This window comes from Nicotiana tabacum, chromosome 4, assembly GCF_000715075.1.
Source record: "Nicotiana tabacum cultivar K326 chromosome 4, ASM71507v2, whole genome shotgun sequence".
Lineage (NCBI taxonomy): Eukaryota > Viridiplantae > Streptophyta > Magnoliopsida > Solanales > Solanaceae > Nicotiana > Nicotiana tabacum.
This window is the reverse complement of record NC_134083.1, coordinates 117,571,536-117,589,900: the sequence shown is the minus strand read 5'-3', so window position 1 is coordinate 117,589,900 and position 18,365 is coordinate 117,571,536. Positions and strand designations below refer to the sequence as shown.

General features: G+C 40.9%; 1 non-coding gene across 1 annotated transcript; it reads right to left on the bottom strand.

Annotated features, from left to right (window-relative positions):
• Positions 1-773: 773 nt before the first annotated feature.
• Positions 774-880, bottom strand: LOC142180461 (small nucleolar RNA R71). Its single transcript, XR_012709085.1, has one exon. It is a non-coding gene; the product is annotated as a small nucleolar RNA R71 (small nucleolar RNA).
• Between the last annotated feature and the right edge of the window lie 17,485 nt (positions 881-18,365).

Genomic DNA, 18,365 nt, shown 5'->3' with positions numbered 1-18,365 from the left:
GTTTAAAATAGTTTGTAGTGCTAATTCAAGACTTTTTTCTTGTTATTTTATTTTTCCCTTTTTACGTTTTGTGTTCTTTGATTGTACGCAGGCTACAGGTTAGATTGGTGCATGACTCGATCCTCTGGGAAGGAAGTACTCTCATACGAACCAGAAATCGAGAAACATTTGTGACCATTAAGGAAGGAAAGAAAACTCACTTAGAATATAGAGAAGGTTGGGCAATCCTCAACCAAAGAAATTATGGCGGGAGATGATATTAATGTTGATTTGGCTGCAAGAGAGGTAGCCCAGCAAAGAGAAAAAGTTGTAAGGGATGCCGAGGAAACACCTCTTCGGAATGCACAACTTGTCTATGAGGACGAGAGGGCTCGGAGAATTGTTCAGAATCAACCTTTGGGTGGTGGGAGATCACTTGGTGATTATGCTAGACCGGTCTACAACCAAGGCATATCAAGTGTTAGACCACCTCCAGTGGCTGCGAACAATTTCGAATTGAAGCAAGGGTTGCTCCAAACTCTACAAAACTGTTGTGTCTTCAGAGGGAAGCCAAACAAAGATCCAAATACACAGCTAATGGACTTTGAAGAAATTATGAACACCTTCCAATACAATGGTATTTCACAAGATGCAGTTTACTTAAGGGAATTCCCCTTCACTCTCAAAGACGATGCAAAGGAGTGGCTTCAAAGCTTGCCCCAGGGATCAATTAGAACATGGGAGGAGATGACCAGAAAACTCCTTGATAAATATTTCTCCTCAGTAAGATGGTCAAGTTTAGATGAGAAATCCATAACTTCTGCCAGAAAGAGAATGAAACCGTGTTTGAAGCATGGGAGAAGTTCAAGGAATTGGTTCGAAAGTGTCAACATAGCGGAATTAAACTTTAGATGCAAAGTGTCAACATAGCGGAATTAAACTTTAGATGCAACTCCAGGATTTTTGGGATGGTTTGACACCGGCCTCACGTAGAACATTGAGTAGTGCAGCTGGAGGTCCTTTGATGAAAAAGATGCCAGATAAGATAGTCACTATTCTCGATGAATTGTCTAAAGATACAAATCAATGGCCCTCTGAAAGTGCTGAAAGAAGAAGGCGAATGGTGTTCACCAGGTTGATGATAACACGTCTATGCATGTACTGCTTGATGCCATGGCGAAAGAGATAAGGAAGCTGACCTTAGCTTCAATACAAAGTGAGAATCATGCAGCTTGTGATATATGTGGAAGAGGACACCCTACTCATGAGTGTCAGGCCTCAACTGAGGAAGTAAATGCTTTGGGAAATTATAACTATAATGCAATGGTTCAGAAGTACCCCATTTTTTTCACGAAGTTCACCTAGGGGTAGTGCAAATACATGGCAACAATACAACTCCAAAGTCCAGGGACAAGGAGCTCCAGGCTTCTAAAATCAGCAAAGGTAGTAGTTTCAACCTCAACAATCCAATCAACCTGGGCTAGAAGATCTGATGAAGTCCTTTATTGTCAAGATATATGAGAGGTTAGATGCTCATGGTGCAGCTATCAAGGAACTTGGCACAGGGCTGCGAAACTTGGAGAAATAAGTGGGATAAATTGCCACCATATTGTCTGAAAAGATCCCAGGTACTTTGCCAGCTGATACTGAAAGAAACCCCAAGGAGACGGTAAATGATGTAACTCTCAGAAGTCGACAAGTAGTGTAAGAGCTCACCCCTATCTAGAAAGAGGTAGGACCTAAAAAAGAAAGTGTGGAGCAGCTCAAAAATAAAGTTGATGAGCAGAAGAAAGGCAAGAAGGGAACTGATAAAAAGAAGAAGGAAGAGAATTAAAGAAGGGGTGAATCTAATGAGAGCGAGCATATGCCCTCTCTACCTTTTCCCCAAAAGCTATATAGAGAAAAACTGGACAAGCAATTTGAGAAATTTCTATATATGCTGAGACATGTTAATGTAAACTTGCCATTCAAAGAGGTGCTCTCCCAAATGCCAGCTTATGCTAAGTTTTTGAAGGAAATCCTAACAAAGAAGAGAAAGATAGAAGAAACATCAGTAGTCAAGCTCACAGAGCATTGCATTGCAATCTTGCAGAACAAACTCCCACAAAAGTGTAGAGATCCAGGGAGTTTTACTATACCTTGCTCGTTAAGCACTCCTAATTTTGATAAGTCTTTGTGTGATTCTGGTGCCTCATTTAATTTAAAGCCTTGGCCTATTTATAGAAAACTGTAGAATGAGCTTGGAGAGATAAGGTCTGCACCAATATCTTTGCAGCTGGTAGACCAAACAACTATAATACCCGAAGGGATAGTGTTAGATGTCTTAGTTTGGGTAGATAAGTTTGTATTTCCAGTAGACTTTATAGTGGTGAAGATGAAGGAGAACAAGGAGATACCCCTAATCTTCGGAAGACCATTCTTAACAACAAGTAGAGCAATTTTAGATATACATGATAGAAAACTGATGCTTAGAGTGAGTGAAGAAACCGTGACATTCGAGATAAATGTAGAGACGAGGGTGATAAAGGAGAAGCCAGCTTCAAGTGTTGAGTGGAAAGTGAAGATTTCGAATTAGAAGGCTGCAGTGAAAGAAAAGTGTGGGGTGTACCCCAAGAAGGCTGAGAAGAAGCTGTTCGCATGGATATGTGCATTGGTTCGGGCGCGTTGAATGGAGCCTGACTTCGACTCAGACCCCAGCTGAAAATTCAGGGAAGTTTCCTTTACCTTATGCTTTTTAATTGTGTGTCATGGGGACATGCCACAACTTAAAGTGTGGGGTGGGGAAAATTGTATGTTGTATGTATCTGTGTTAGTGATTTAGTTTTGTTGTTTCAGTAGTGAGAGATAGAAAAATAAGAAAACCTATAAAAATTTAAAATTTTTGGCTTTTCCCAACGATGGATATCATTTGACGGGTTTCTTGAGGTATTAAAGTCGAAAGAAAAAGACAACAAAAAAAGATTTTCTTTTGTTAGGTAGTGTAATAATTCCCCCTTGGATTTTCTTTGTGTCGTGGTTCTTTTCCAAAGGTTTCGTTTGAACCGGGTGAAGTTAGTTTTTGGTTTTGTAAAATAGTAGGAAAACTTGTGTTATGATCTGAATTGGAAGTAATGTCTCTTGAATTTATTATTCCTTAAGAATAGTGAGTTCTTTAGTTGTGATGCTTAGGCTCAGTTTTTGACTCTTGCGTAAGTACCTTAAACTGCATGATCTTAACCTTGCTTGACTGCTTTGACTAGAGTGTCTAGATGAGTCCAATCCTAAGTGAGTTATGTGCCATGTGGGTGTGAGGTTTTGTGTTATTTTGTGCATTGCATTTGATGTCTAGAACTTGCCCCGTGTGTTTGCAAAGCAAAATAGTAGTTTTGTTCAGTCGTGGAAGTGATATAGGCGTTTCTTGATTGATCCAGTAATAAGCTTTTACCCACCTAATTGTTATATATCTTAGTTACCCACCTATAATCTCATGTTTTAGTCGCTTATTACACTCCAATTTACTGCAGTTTAATTGTGTTTGAACTTTAATCATTAGTGTTTTGCACTGACTGTGTGTTTTATGCCTTGTAGGAGTAATTCCGAGATATGTAAATATTTTGGAATGAATTCGGGTGATTTGGAGCTTTGAAGTCTGAGTAAAAGCCCAAGGGAATAAGTCGGGATCGCGTTTGGGGGTCGAGAACTACGTCGGGATAGCTAAAAGGCAAGAAATATCCGTACTCAGAGTAAATCTCACAGTCACGGCGCATGGCGCGCCGCGGCTGCCCAATTTTCATGAAGCCTGTAAGAACAAGCTCTCTGAAGTTTCCCACAACCACCCTGCGTGATGGGTCGCCCCATGCGGCGCGCCTGTGCAATTTTTATAGAGTTATTATCCCAGTTCACGCAGGAAAAGGTGCTTTTGTCTAGGCCCGACCCTACTTAGTATAAATACATGTAAAACGTTATTTTATGGACTTTTGACACATCTAAAACCTAAGGAGGCTAGAGAGAATGTGGAGAAGCGAAAGCACGAGGGATTCATCATTCAATCCTCACTGAAGACAAGAGTTTGGATCGTTTTATGTTTTTCTTTATATTTGTGATGAATTACTCCATATCTGTGGAGTAGTTCTCTTTAGGGATTGATGGATTTGGTGTATTGATATTTGTTTATGGATATTAACTCTAGTTTTTATTCGTTGAATCGTTTTGGGTGTTTTAATTGTTGCCTCTATATTCACATGTTCATGTAATCGAGAGAGGCATACTTGTGATATCTTTGTATTATCTTGTTGCTTGAATTCATTAATTCTTCTTAGTAATCGAAATAGGCTAGTTGAATTATTGTTTAGACCTAGTTAGGAGGATAATTGGGAGAGGTTCTCCTAAATACCAATCCACTACGAACTCTTGCATATCTTCACAGAGCTTAAATTTGTTCACATTGTGAGGTTGAAACTTAATCGAGTGAGGAGTTTCTACTAAACGTTTAACCTAATAATTGAGTGAATTCGAGAGACTCACTTGAACATTAGAAGTGAATTAACTAGATTTAAATCCCAGAAAATTATCTCGCACTTATCCAATCAATCCCTATTTTCTCCCATTGATATCTTCTTTGCTTACTTTTGTTTCGATTGTCATTCGTCAATTAGCTTTAGATTCTTAGTTAATTTTAGTTTTTTAATCACATAATTCTAAACTGTTGATCATCTTGGATAGCAATCAAGCTATAAACTACGAAAATACTGTTTAACTCCAATCACTGTGGATACGATATTATATTATACTATATTCAACTAGTGAGCATATTTAAGTGTGTGTTTGACGCTCGTCAGGGATAGGTAGGTAGAGGTCTCCCTAGAGCGGGAGGCCAGGCCATATTCTATTCTTTTCTGAGTAGGACATGGGCATTTGCTTCAAACGCAGTCATCACAGGTATAGTTTCGGTTTTTCATAGAGATGCTTCAGTCTTATTTGATCCATGATCCACTTATTCATATATGTCATCTTACTTTTCTCCGTGTATGGATATATCTCATGATTCTTTTAATTCTCCTATTTATGTGTCCACGCCTGTGGGAGATTCTATTATTCTAGACCATGTGTATCAGTCGTGTTTAGTTGTTATTGGTGGTTTTGAGACTAGAGTCGATATATTGTTACTCAGTATGGTATACTTTGATGTTTTCTTGGGCATGGACTTGTTGTCGCCCTATCATGCTATTCTATATTGTCACACCAAGATTGTGACACTATCTATGCCAGGTTTACCACGGTTCGAGTGGAGGGGTACATTGGATTATGCCCCTAGCAGGGTTGTGTCCTTTTTAAAGGCCCAGCGAATGGTTGAGAAGGGGTGTGAGGCATATCTGTAACACCCCGAAAAATTTTGAAGTACTTAAGTGCTATTAAGAAAGTTGATGTGCGCTAATTATATTATTTTGTATGCAGACAAGGACTATTAATATGATGGATATCAATTGGATATGATAATAAGTGTGCGAGGCGTATTATAAGTGATGTGGGGTCTAAGGAGAGCCCTAAGTCCAAGTCAAGTTGGAAATTTTATGATAGACTAAAGTTTCAAATGGGTACGCACAAGACCACAATTTGGATATATATATATATATATATATATATATATATATATATATATATATATATATATATATATATATACACACACACAGATGTGACTATCAACCTGTCAAATAAAAGATCTTTCAGTCCAGCTTCTAACGTTTCAAACCGTTTGTCATTTGGACAATCCTACAAGAAGTTATGACCAAATTACCAAAGGCTGAAAGAATGTGATTTTGCGGTCAGATGTGTGACCGCAGAATCATTATGCGAACTCCAAAACTGATTCTGCGATCGCAAAATGGTCGCAGACCTGACTAGTGCAGCCCAGTTCCGCGCATCGGTTTGCGGTCCATTGTGCGGTCCATTGTGCGCCCGCATACCTGAGTTCGGAGGGTCCACTTTCCTATTTTCATAATCCGACCCCATTTTGATAAATAGGCTTTGGGGCTTATTTTGGGGCAATTATCTGATGAATTTAGAGAGAAGTGAGAGTGTTCTAGAGGGAGGAAGAAGCTCAAGTGCTTTGTTCATCAAGATCTTGTCCAAGCTTTGAAATCCAACAAGGGAATCTCACAAGATCTTCACTCAAGAGATTGGGATTGCTAGAATTTCCGGAACGTTGCAGTAATTTAAGAAAAGCTCAAGGCGAGGTATGTTAGCTAAACTACTCTCTTAGAATTGAATTCAATCATGTTCCCGTAAATTTCAAGTATGGTTGGCTCAAGTTCCTAATTCCTATGTTCTGAGTTATTCCTTATAAACTTGACTATTCCAAATGAGCCTTATGTTGAAAGATATATGTTCAAAGTATGAGTTATGCATTAAAATGTTATGGCTTTGAGTCGTGTTTCAAATGAAAGTTAGTATGCCAAATTGTGTGAGAAAAACTCGATATGCTTAAGACTTTTAGTTGCTCATAAGTGTACCTAAAGTCTTGATTAGAAATGCCTTGTTGTTGATAATGTATACAGATGCTCGAAACTGAAAGAAGTGAGTTGGAGGTTTCAAGGGTGGCCAACGTGCCAATAACGAAAATTATACTTGTGGCCAATGGTGCCGATGAAATGAAATGATGTGAGAAAGGTTATGAAATGAGCCTTGATTCAACTATTCTGAATTGACTTCGAAAATAGAATTGCCTAAAATCTTATGTACTCAAGTCATGCCCAAATGTGGCTATTTTAAATAATGCTATGCTTTGTGAGTATTTTCAATGTGTTTTGTGTTCTTACATATTCGTGAGTGGAAATTGTGTATTTTCCTTTTTGGGAAAAAGTATTTCAAGAATAAATGGTGTGTTACTTGTTTATGATTTTAACTTGCACATCGATTGCCAATCATTTTACTCCAATTTTGGAAAGAAATCTATTGTGCTTAAATTCTTCATTTCTAATGAACTTAAAGTTGTGATTTCCGGAGTATTATATATGTTGATATTTATGATGATGATACATGAGAGAAAAGAAATGAAAGTGTGGAATATCAAATACGACCACCGTGCCTTGAATAAAAAATCTTGTGAATGGCCAAAAGAGCCAAGGGAATATTGTTGTTGTTATTGGTTGAAACTACTAGTGGAAATTCATACAATGTGAAAGATGATGAGGTAAATACATTTGTACCTATGTTACCTTTGTGTGCAAAAACAAAAATAATATTTTTGGGAGTATCGATAGTCACCGAGGAAGGGTAGGTTGAAATAACCTAACCCCAAAACTACGTGTGCCGATGTAGGAGTGGATTGTAATCATTCACCTTATTTCGGATGAAATTGATGTGATAAATTTATTCCCCTTAATTGGGATAAGATTTATTGATAGAAAAGGATGATGTCGATCCACACGACATTGTGGTGAGACGGCCTAGTCGATCGGGTCGTGATCGGATGCCATATCGCACACATGGTGATGATTGTGTTGAAAATTGTAATTGAAATTGTGATTGTGGTTGATGTCTCTAATGAGATGTCCTAGCCGATCGAGTCATGATCGGACTCCGTGCTAAAAGTACGGTGGTATTGGTATTGAGAGTGATTGTGGTTGATGTCTCTTATGAGATGGCCTAGCCGATCAGGTCGTGTCGGACTCCGTGCTAAAAGTACGGTGGTATTGGTATTGTGAACATTGGTATTGTGAATAGTGGTATTGTGAACAGTGGTATATCGTTGCTAAAGATCTCCCAACCAAAAATAATATTATCATCATATTTTGATTATCACTTCACAGTGTTATCTTCATATTTTGGAAATTATTATGTTTTAACTTGGCATTTGAATATCATTGATTGTTGATTGTTGTTTCCATGGTTTTCTATTTCTTATATTGGCATTCTATTTTGAAAGTGGATAGTTAGCTTTACATACTACTACTATTCCATATGTACTAACGTCCCATTTGCCGGGGGCGCTGTATCTTTAATGGATGCAGGTGGTTCATCAGCAGGCAGCTTTTGTCCTCGTTAGTAGTCGCTCTCTATTCAGCAGGTTTTGGTGATCCATACTCTATTCCGTGCCTGATGTCATTCGAGTTGTACATTGTGTTTTAAGGTATAGCCGGGGCCTTGTTGCCGGCACTTCCATACTACTCTTGTGTTGTACTTAGAGGCTCCATAGATAGGTTGTGTGGGTGGTAGTCAAATGTTGGGAATTGAACTAGAAATTTTGGTATTTGGCAAACATGTTTTTCATTACATCTATAAACTTGTAATACTTTGGAAATTATGAACGAAACTGCTAATGGAATAAAATTGGAGTTGTTAATGAAATATTTTCAGTGTTTGATTAATGGAGTACATCTCCTCTTTATTCATGGATGAGTTTGGGTAGAAGTAAATCTAATAGGCTTGCTCGATCAGGTTCACTCGGTTGAGCGCCGGTCACGCTCCCCGAGTTTGGGGAGTGACAATATCTAGCCTTTGTGAGAGATGTTAGTGTTGATACTCCTACAGTTGAGTCAGTTCTAGTAGTGAGAGACTTCCTAAATGTATTTCCAGCAGATCTTCCAAGCGGCATTGACTTATTGTCGGGCACTCAGCCCATTTCTATTCCACCATATCGTATGGCTCCAGCTGAGTTGAAGGAGTTAAAGGAGCAGTTGCAAAAGTTGCTTGATAAAGGTTTCGGCCTAGTGTGTCACCTTGGGTGCTCCGGTTTGGTTTGTGAAGAATAAGGATGGTTCTATGCATTTGTGTATTGATTATCGGAAGTTGAACAAGGTTACCAGGAAGAACAAGTATCTATTACCGCGCATTGATGACTTATTTGACCAGCTACAGGGTGCCAGAATGTTCGCAAAATTTGATTTGCGTTCAGTGTATCATCAGCTAAAGATTTTGGATCCGGATATTCCGAAGACTGCCTTTAGTACTCGGTATGGTCACTATGAGTTCCTTGTGATGTCATTTGGGCTGACCAATGCCCTAGCAGTGTTTATGCACCTGATGAATAGTGTATTCAAGCCATATCTTGATTCATTCGCCATTGTGTTTATTGACGGCATCTTTGTGTACTCCCGCAGTCCGGAAGATCATGAGCGGCATTTAAGGACCATGCTCCAGACCTTGACATAGAAGAAGTTGTATGCAAAATTCTCAAAGTGTGAATTCTAGCTTGATTCGGTGGCATTTTGGGGCCATGAGGTGTTGAGTGAGAGGATCAATGTCACGCCCCAACATCCGGGAGCGCGACCGGCGCTCAACCGAGTGAACCCGATCGAGCAAGTCTGTTAGATACTTTCTACCCAACTCACCCATGATCAAGAGAAGACAAGATTTCATTAATTAGACTAAGATCATATATACCATACTAAATCGTCTCATTGGTTACATCATTTTTAAGTTTCAAGATACACACATTTTTATGATTCGAGTGGAATAAGAGATCAAAACGCAACATAATATGTTTGACTTTTCTAGCATCTATGTATAACCCACATAGTGTCTACGAAGCCTCTAAAAGATACAAAAGAGTGTTATGATAGTTCCGGCAACAAGGCCCCGGCTATACCTCAAAACGTGATAATAATATGAACAAAAGATACAATACATGAACCGAGGATGAAGTGGGGTTCACCAAGTCTGTTGGGAAGAGGATGTACCACTATCGCTGATCAACACCGCCTGCTATGGAACCAGTTGCATCCATTTAAAGATGCAGCGCCCCCAGCAAAATGTACGTTAGTATTGTTGAATAGTACTAGTATGTAAAACTAAACACCATCTCAATAGAATGAATAATAATACAAGGGGGAAACAGTCACGAGTTCAATAAGAGCTCCAAACAATACTAAAACATCAAGTAAGGATCACATAAGTTCTCTAGTCAATTTCCATGTTATTAGGTTGGGTGATCTTTAGAGCCGATATAACATAATTCACAATACCTCCGTATTGTTATACGGAGTCCGATCCCGACCAGGTTGGCTAGCTCGTCTCATTTGAGACATCAACCATAACCATAATTTCGTTATAGTTTCCAGCACAGTTACCACCATGTGTGCGGCATGGCATCCGATCACTGCCTGATCGGTTAGGCCATCTCACCCGAGACATTACCTTTTTCAGTTTATAATTTCCAGCACAGTTACCACCATGTGTGCGGCATGGCGTCCGATCATGGACCGATCAGCTAGGTCATCTCAGCCGAGACATTACCTTTTTCAGTCAATCATCTCACATCATACTTTTTCCACATCCTTTCAATTCATTGGCACTGGTGGCCACAATTATGAAGTCATTCTTGGCACTTGGCCGTATTTCATAATTCCAGTTCCCCTTTGCACATTCATACATTGTTATCATTATCAACAACAATAAGGTTTCCCATTCAAGACATTAAATTCACATATGAGCAATTTGGGAATCTTAGGCACATAGAGGCTTTTCATACAATTTGGCATAACAACCTTTATTCGATCCTGACATGAATTCTTAACATTTCTAACACATATTCCATATTTTGAACACATCCTCAAATGGCAAGATGACATGGTGAAGCATTTAGAATAAATATTGAACATGCATCCTTCAACACAAACACATTATGAATAGCCAATTCTATAATGATCAATTTGGGACTTACACCAATTACATGAACACCGTGGGATTCAATTCTAGGAAGAAGGGGGTTTAGCCACCATACCTCAATTGAGCTTCCTTTAAACTTTAAAACTTTCCAGAATTCTTCGCACTTCGATCTATTTTAGAAATATAACAAGTTGGACCAAAATTAGGAAGATGAACATGGTTCTAGCTCATTTGAGCATTTTATCAAACACTAGATATGCATTAATGTTTTTAAGGCCCTTTTGTGAAAGCTTCCAACATTTCCCAACCTATTCTCTATCATTTTCATCTCACAACCTCCCCCCCAACCTCCCCACATTCTTTGATAACACATGCATGCAAGATAACAACTCTCGTGCCCCAAAACTTATCTCACTAATTACCCAATTCTAGACAAAATTAGAAATTTAGGGTTAGGGTGTAGAATCTTACCTTTAGGATGAAGACTTTCCTTGATACTCTTCAAGGATTGAGCAACAATTGTTGTATATTAGGTTTAAGTTTACTTCCCCACTCTAAGAACTCTTTCTCACTCTAAAAATATTAGAAATATGCTCAAAAATGGACTATGGCATATGTTTTAACGAAATAGGGTCGGATTTAACAATCCAAAAATGAAGCTCCGGAACAGGTATGCCATCGCACATGCGACCGTAGAATGGATATACGGTCTTCATATTGGCCGCACAATATGGTGCCAAAAACTGGAAAAATGCCTGGGTCTGCGGTAGTTATGAGACCCGCAGACCTGTTCTGCGGTCGCATAATACGCCGCAGAACCTCCCTCCGCAAAAATCCTAAGGCTGATTGTGCGACAAAAGTGCGGCCCACGGAATGGTTATGCGATCGCATAATTGGCCGCGAAATGGACATCAAAAATGGCCCAAGTAGCTACTTCACTCTGTAGCCATTCTGCGGCCCGCAGAGTGATTATGCGGCCGCATAATGGGTCGCAAAAATGCCTATTTCTGTCAAATATTTTCCTTCAACTCCCCAGCGCACTGTTCAATATAAAAAGTCGGAACCCCGATTTTAGCAAAAGTTCGAAGAATTTCTCCTATTATTAACCTCTACGCCTACCCCGGTATCACGGAACCCCGCTTTTTAGGAAAACTTTCACGGGTCCTTACATCCTCCCCCACTTAAAGATCATTCTTCCTCGAATGAGGGTCAAGATTCACTATTAGCATCTTATGCAACTCAGTTTTTCATACCACACACCAGCAGCCCCAAATTTGACAAACTCCCTAAATTTTCAAAATTTTCTCCAGAGTTTCTCCTGTAACTAGGCCTATCTACCTGTCAGAGAGCCCCAGAAACATATCCTTAAAACACATACATAAACCAATGACATAACATAACTCATAACAGCACCAACAGTGTCCTCACATACAATATATTTAGAAAGAAGCACTTTTACATTAACTGAACAAGTGATAAAGAAAATTCATAGGCGACAGTTTTATAAAAAGGTTACATAGCTTATAAAAACAAGTAAGGATACTTTTTTTTCATCTCTTCCTCGGCCTCGCAAGTAGCCTCTTCAACCTGTTGGTTTCGCCATAACACCTCCACAGAGGCAATTTCTTTATTCCTCATCTCTCGAACTTGCCTATCAAGAATGGCAACTGGAATTTCTTAATATGACAGTTCTTCATTAACCTCAGTGGTCTCAACCGGCACAATAGCTGACGGATCTCCAACTACCTTCTTCAACATAGACACATGGAATACTGGATGCACTAACGACATCTCGGGTGGTAGCTCAAGCTTGTATGCTACCTCACCGATCCTTTGAATTATTCTGTACGGTCCGACATACCTCGGACTCAATTTCCCCTTCCTTCCAAATTGTGTTATACCCTTCATGGGAGAAACCTTCAAGAATACTCAATCATCTTCCTTGAACTCAAGTCTCTACGAGGAACATTGGAATAGGATTTTTGACGACTCTGAGCAGTCTTCAATCGCCCATTGATGATTTTAACTTTTTTCATAGCCTGATGCACGAGGTCTGGCCCTAACAACTCAGCTTCCCTAATTTTGAACCACCCAATGGGAGTTCTATATCTCCTGCCATATAATGCCTCAAATGGTTCCATTTGAATGCTAGCATGAAAGATGTTGTTATAAGCAAACTCTATGAGTGGCAAATGATCATCTCAGCTACCCTTGAAGTCAAGAACACAAGCACGCAACATGTCCTCAAGTGTTTGAATAGTCCGCTCTACTTTACCGTCGGTCTTTGGATAGAAGGTTGTGCTAAGATTCACCCCAAACCTTGCTGAAATTTCTTCCAAAAATTTACCGTGAACTGAGCCCCTCCATCGGAAATGATAGAAACTGGAGTGCCATGCAACCTGACTATTTCCTTGATATACAACTGAGCATATTGTTCCGCTGTGTCGGTAGATTTAATTAACAAGAACTCTGCTGATTTCGTGAGTCGATCCACAATCACTCAAATTGAGTCAAACTTGCGTGGAGTGCGTGGTAATCCTACCACAAAATCTATATTAATCATTTCCCACTTCCACATTGGAATTTCTATGTTCTGTGCCAACCCACCCGGCCGTTGGTGTTTGGCCTTTACTTGCTGATAATTTGGACATCTCGCCACAAAGTCCACTGCATTTCTCTTCATATTATTCCACCAATAGACTTCCTTAAGATCATGATACATTTTTGTAGAACCTTGGTGTACGGAATACCTAGAAGTGTGAGCCTCGATCATGATTCTTTCCCGGAGACCATCCACATTTGGAACACATAGCTGCCCTTGGTACCTTAGTGTACCATCATTTGTACCAAGAGTAAAAGCCATAGTTTTATGTGTGTGAATCCCCTCCTACAATTGTACCAAGAATGGATCGTCGTGTTGCTTCTCTTTGACTTCCACAACAAGCAATGATTCAGTCTTATTTTGCACAATTACCCCTCCTTCACTAGAGTCTGCAAGAACTCCCAAACTAGCTAACTGGTGAACCTCCCTGGCCAACGGCCTCTGACATGTCTCCAAGTGAGCCAAACTACCCATATATTTCTAGCTAAGAGCATCTGCCACCATATTGGCTTTCCCCGGGTGATATAGAATATCGATGCTGTAATCCTTGAGTAACTCAAGCTATCTTCTCTGCCTCAGATTCAGCTCCTTCTATTTGAAAATATATTGAAGGCTCTTGTGGTACGTGAATATACCAACGTGGATTCATGCAAATAATGATGCCAATTCTTCAATGTAAAAACCACCGCCGCAAGTTCTAAGTCATATGTTGGATAGTTATTTTCGTGATTCTTGAGTTGCCTGGAAGCATAAGCTATAACCTTGCTGTGTTGCATTAATACATACCCAAGCTCGATTCTCAAAGCATCACAATATACTATGAACCCATTTGTACTGTCTGGTAGATTCAACACTGGTGTCGTAGTTAATCTCAACTTTAACTCCTGGAAGTTCCTTTCACAAGCATCTGACCATTGGAACTTAATTGCCTTCTGCATCAATTTAGTCAATGGAGAGGCAAGAGTAGAAAACCCCTCCACAATATTTCTGTAATACCCTGCTAAGCCTAAGAAACTACGGGTCTCAGCTGGTGATGTACGTCTAGGCCAATTCTTCACCGCTGCAATATTTAGAGGGACAACCTTAATTCCCTCTCTAGAGACAACATGACCCAAGAATGTGACAGATTCGAGACAAAATTCACATTTTCAAAATTTCACGTACAATTGGTGCTGATGAAGAGTCTGCAAAACTGCCCTGAGATGATCGGCATGGTCCTCTCAACCTCGTGAATACACAAGAATATTGTCAATGAACACTATCATAAAGGAATCGAGAAAAGGCTTGAAAACCCGATTCATAAGATCCATGAAAGTTGTCGGGATATTTATTAGCCCAAAAGACATTATCAGAAATTCAATGTGCCCATACCGGGTCCTAAAAGTTGTTTCCAGAATATCCTGCTCCCTGATCTTCAATTGGTAGTACCCGGACCCTAAATCAATTTTGGAGAAGTACCTAGCACCCTGTAACTGATCAAACAAATCATCTATTCTTGGTAATGGGTACTTATTTTTGATTGTGACTTTGTTGAGATGCCGGTAGTCAATACACATCCTTAGTGATCCATCTTTATTCCTCACAAAGAGAACCAGTGCACCCCGTGGTGACATACTCGGTCGGATAAAACCCTTCTCTAACAAATCCTTCAATTGTTCCTTTAGCTCTTTCAATTCTTCTGGTGCCATCCTGTAGGGCGGAATAGATATAGGTTGCATGCCTGGCATCACATAAATTCCAAAATCAATCTCCCTGTCTGGCGGAATCCTAGGGAGCTCATCAAGAAAAACCTCTGGAAATTCATTCACCACTGGCACAGACTCGAGTGCAGATGCTTCAGCATCGGTGATCGTAACCCAGACCAAATGATAGATACACCCCTTGTTAATCATCTTCGTGGCCTTAAGGTAAGAAATGAACCTGCCTTTTGGCATCACATTATCTCCCTTCCATTCATCAACTGGCTCATTTGGTAATTCAAACCTCACAGTCCTAGTTCGGCAATCTAGCTTGGAAAAACATGAATAAAGCCAATCTATTCCCATAATTACATAAAAAATCGACCATCCCCAATTAAACGAGATCGGCCACGGTGTCCCGACCACGTACCGTGATAACACAACCCCTGTAAACCCATGCGGCTATAATAGATTCGCCAACCGGAGCAGATACAGAGAACGGCTCAAGAAGGTATTCCGATTCTATCCCAAATTCCATAGCAACATAAGGGGTAACATAGGACAAGGAGGAACCGGGATCAATAAGAGCATATACATCATGAAATTGGATGGTCAATATTCCTGTGACAACATCTGGAAAAGCCTTTGCACTCTGGCGACCACTCATAGCATAGAAACGGTTGGGTCCTCCTGAACTCTGCGCACCACCCCTAGTTGCACCACGCCCTGCTGGTGCCGGAGTACTTTGAGCTGGAGGGGGTGCTGAAGATGTAGTAGCTGCAAAACTAGATAGATGTGTTGTGCCCTTGCCCGCACCCTGCGGGATGAACGACACTCCCTCTGAATATGACCCCTCAATATGCACCCGTAACATATGGGTAGGTCTATGTAGCAGATCCGAGAGTGCATCTTTCCACACCTGGGGCATGGGGGCCTCCACTGCTGCTGGAATCTCCCTCCTAATCAGCCCTGCTGGTGGGGTCCCCTGCTGCCCTGATTGGGCCTGAAACGACTCCTCTGCTGCTGACTGGGCCCTGCTTGCGGTGCACTGGATTAAGACTGAGCAAAAGACTAGGATGGCCCTGATGACCCTACCTTAAAAGTTGATCTTCCCCCACCAAATGACTCCCCAAAGTTGCCCACGGATAGGGCCTTGCTGGTACCCTCTCGCTCTATTCTGTTCTTCAACTTACGGTTCTCTGTAGCTTGAGCAAATGCTACCATCTTCCCATAGTTCATATACGAATTCAAGGTAGCTGTAGCGGCCTCATTGATAGCCAAGGTGCACTGGATGAAGAATGAGCAAATGACTAGGATGGCCCTCATGAGCCTCCCCTAAAAGTTGATCTTCCCCCACCAAATGACTCCCCAAAGTTGCCCGCGGACCGGGCCTTGCTGGTACTCTCTCGCTCCATTCTATTCTTGAACTTACGGTTCTCTGTAGCTTGAGCAAATGCTACCATCTTCCCATAGTTTATATACGAATTCAAGGCAGTTGTAGCGGCCTCATTGATAACTAAGGGGCTAAGGCACTGCACAAACTGGCGCACTCTAGACTCCATAGTAGGCAAAATGAGAAGGCATATTGAGACAAATGTGCGAACTCCATGTGATACTCCCACATACTTTTACTTCCTTGCTTAAGGTTCTCAAACTCTATGGCATGGGCTGCCCTAGTCTCTGCAGGCAAGAAATGGTCCATGAAAGCGTCGGCAAACTCACTCCACCGCTGGAGGGCTCCCCTCCTCCCGAGAGTCCTCCCACAGTTCAAACCAAGAATAGGCCACCCCTTTCAGGTGGTAGGCGGTCAACTCCACTCCCACCGTCTCAGTAGCGCGCATAACCCGGAAAGTCTTATGCATCTCATTAATGAAGTCATATGGGTCCTCCTCGGGACTAGCACCCGTGAACACAGGAGGTTTTAACTGAAGAATCTTGTTCACCTTGGAACCACTAGAATCCTCTTGTTGGCTAGAATATGTGGGTTCAACATTTGATCTCTGGGCCTGAGAAGCCACAATCTGTGTCAGCATCTGGATAGCTCCCCTAAGATCCCCGTCGGAAATACCAGAATCGGAAGCTGGAGCTAGAGGTGGAACTGGAATATGAGTTGGAGGAATCGCTGCACCCTCAGTAGGTGGAGGAACTGGTGTGTCCTGGTCAGGTGAAGCGAAATTAGGCACTGTAGCAGTCGGGGATTATCCTCACCCCTCGGGTATTCACACGCATTACCAAATAAAGGGTCAACTGCCACTCCTGAGACGGTATTGGCTCTGTGACCAATTCTTGCCCTCTTCTTAGGTGTCATGTACTGAAAGTTAAAGGAATGCACGAATTAGAGGAGGGACAATTTCACAATCAGTTTCATCGCACGATCCAGAATATCAAAGAAGGGTATTATTTCTAAATGTCCAAGTAGCCTCCAACTTATAGATGTGGTCGACAACACACCGATGAGGAGGACTCTACTAGACACGGCTCCAAGACATCCTAGGACACTTTAAAACCTTAGGCTCTGTTACCAAGTTTGTCACACCCCAACCTCGGGGAGCGCGACCGGCGCTCAACCGAGTAAACCCGGTCAAGTAAGCCTATTAGATACTTTCTACCCAACTCACCCATGATCAAGAGAAGACATGATTTCATTAATTATACAGTAGGAGGATCATATATACAATACTAAATCGTCTAATTAGTTACATCATTTTTAAGTTTCAACATACACACATTCTTATGATTCGCGTGGAACAGGAGTTCAAAACACAACATAATTTGTTTGACATTTTTAGCACCCATGTACAACTCACATAGTATCTACGGAGCCTCTAAAATATACAAAAGAGTGTTATGACAGTGCGGGCAACAAGACCCCGACTATACCTCAAAACGTGATAATAATATGAACAAAAGATTCAATACATGACCTCGGGATGAAGTGGGGCTCACCAAGTCTGTTGGGAAGAGGATGCACCACTATCGCTGATCAACACTGCCTGCTATGGAACTACCTGCATCCATTTAAAGATGCAGCGCCCCCGACAAAAGGGACGTTAGTACTGTCGAATAGTACTAGTATGTAAAACTAAACTCCATTTCAATAGAATGAATAATAATACAAGTGGGAAACAGTCATGAGTTCAATAAGAGCTCCAAATAATACTACAACATCAAGTAAGGATCAAATAAGTTCTCCAATCAATTTCCATGTTATTAGGTTGGGTGATCTTTAGAGCCGATATATCATAATTCACAATACCTCCGTATTCTTACATGGAGTCTGATCTCGACCCGATCGGCTAGGTCGTCTCATTTGAGACATCAACCATAATGATAATTTCATTATAATTTCCAGCACAGTCACCATCATGTGTGCGGCATGGCATCCGATCACGGCACGATCGGCTAGGCCGTCTTACCCGAGACATTACCTTTTTCAGTTTATAAATTTTAGCACAGTTACCACCATGTGTGCGGCATGGCGTCTGATCACAGCCCGATCGGCTAGGCAGTCTCACCCG